Source organism: Belonocnema kinseyi, chromosome 7 (assembly GCF_010883055.1).
Source record: "Belonocnema kinseyi isolate 2016_QV_RU_SX_M_011 chromosome 7, B_treatae_v1, whole genome shotgun sequence".
Taxonomy (NCBI): Eukaryota; Metazoa; Arthropoda; class Insecta; order Hymenoptera; family Cynipidae; genus Belonocnema; species Belonocnema kinseyi.
In genome coordinates, this window is record NC_046663.1 from 68,060,340 (window position 1) to 68,062,854 (window position 2,515).

The window sequence follows — 2,515 nt, forward strand, 5'->3', positions numbered from 1 at the left end:
CCAAAAATCTAGGCAAATGCGAGTACTTCTAAATTTTTCCTGAAAGAATATAAAGGACTTCAAAGCACTTTACTTTTTTGAAATTCTGACCTTGCAGGTGCAAAATTCCGAACAAAGCCTTTTAGCTACAGAAATGCTGCACAACTTAACACTTGCTTATCACACATGAGTCTTTTGGACCCAATGAACTTTTGTAATTTATTTTTAAATACCTATATGCAAAGTGAGCGGGTCTTTTGCAACATGCGTCGATAGTTGAAGAGTTTAACTATCCTGCAGGACGTTCAGCATGATGCTGGGACAATTGGTTTATTTTTAGGTGCTGTTTAAAAATTGAGTTGGTTCCTCTGGACCCAAGTGAGGTAAGTACGTTCGAAAATTATTTTTGGAGTGAATATTTTTTAGCTTATATTGACTTCAGGTAAAATGATAAGGTCATTGCAGCGTTCTGAATTCGACGTAAAACGGCGCTGTACTCTTTGTAGTATAGCAAAAACATAGAAAAAAATGAAATGGATGTGCCTCTTGTAAGCGCGCTGCTTGCCACGAACATAGCGTTTCCATGTGTAATGATAGCGCTAACATGTAAAATAAAAATAATATCACCTTATTTTGTCTTAATTTCATGCCTAATTTATATAAATCAAAGAATTCGTCAATATTTTTTATAAATATTTTTTGTAATAGTTAATATAATAGAGTATTTTGACAAAAACGCATGGTTCATTTTTTCCCTTTTGTCGTCCTTCATTCTTAAAAATAAATATACTTTTTGAAAGATCCACAGAAACACTATTTTTTTGTAGTGGTAAGCCAGCAGAAGACTTACGTAATTTTTAGCCCTTAAGATCCAAAATTAAAAAGTCATGATTTTTTAATTGAAAATAGTCATTTTTTCTACTTTCTTTATTTCAACTTTATCTCAAATATGTTTCATGTTATTTTTGGCTGTACTACCTACATGATCTTTTAAAGCTTGTTCTTGAGAAGTTCTAAACAAATTGTCATGTCAAAATATTAAATAGTTTTTTTATAGCGATTTTTGTCGCCTGGGTCCTTTGGACCCATGTGGCGTAAGCATGTTACTCCAGAGAAGTGTGGTAGGCAAGGGTTGAAAAATAGTTGCAAGTCGCACAGCGTATATGTTCCTTCCCAAACCAAACTATACAATTTCGAAAAAATCCCTACCTAATTTATCTCAATTATTTACTGTGGAGGTACATCGGTCGAAAGTTATCATCGCAGTAAGTTGGGCAACCTGGCACGAGCCAGAGCTATGCAGCCTTTTGTCCGTCCGTAGTCGGGATTGAAAAAATGTTAATGACGTGAAATAAACTAAAAATCTTCATGCGACAAGATGCAGCACAGTAACGGGAGCATATTTTTTCTTTGCGTTCTATCCTCTCTAAATTTGAATTAGTTTTAATTTTTACTAATTTCAATCTGTGGCTCAATTGTAGCCATGAAACAGTTATTTCTTACTAATTTATCAGTAAAAACTACTGATTTATATCTAGAATTGAGCCACTAATTAAAATTAGTAAACATTTTAACTGGTTCAAATTTAGAGAGTCCAGATCAAGGAAATAAATTTCCGAGATCCTTCATTAATTTGTGAACCATAAATAAAATATGGTAAAATAGTTTCATGCCACGTTTGCAGATTAACGAGTGACCAACATGCAAGTCCCTTCCACTAATACTCTCAGTTATCGTGCGTCTTATCTCTTGCTCTTTTTAAAATTCAAATGCTATGTTCTATCTTAATTATATTTAGTGTATCAAACCAAACAAGTTCGGTTACAGTGTCTCTGACGCATTCTGACGGGAATTTCTTATTAATTTTGAATGTAACATATCCGTACATATTAATTATTCGGTAATATCTACTTATCTTGTGTCGATGATATCTGTATAAGGTTTCTTTTGCTTACCATTCGTCATGTAACCTATCCGTATCCTCCGAGTCTGTATCCTAGCGTGGTATTCCACTTTCAATAACCTTGCAGTTCCTAGTTGATGATTAGTAGCGCATTTAGCATAGGTAGATATAATACAATCAGACGAGTTCTAATTATGCGCTTTATTATATATGTAAGCAAATGTCTCTTATTTTTTTCTCAAGGTAAAGTAGGTTACGTTATTGTAAAATTTGCAGATTTTTGAAAATACTTGTAGTGATACACCCTAACTTAATTTGAAGTACCTGATTTGTGGAGTAAAGAATTTAAAGTTTGTATAAAATAGTCTTTATTCAATTCGAAGTGCTGATCATACAATGTGACGCGACGATAGTACATTGAGGACTGACTCCTTATTACATTAGCGATGAATATAAACAGATGGCATTCTGATGCTAGATTTTCTTAGGTCTGACATAAGCGGCGAAGACTCACAATTTATGGTTATGTTTACCTTGTTCTATACTAAATTACAAGTAGAATTTCTCTTAAATGGTTCCAAAGAAGTAATACAAGGATTGAGTAGAATGGACAGAATTTTTGATGTTACCTTA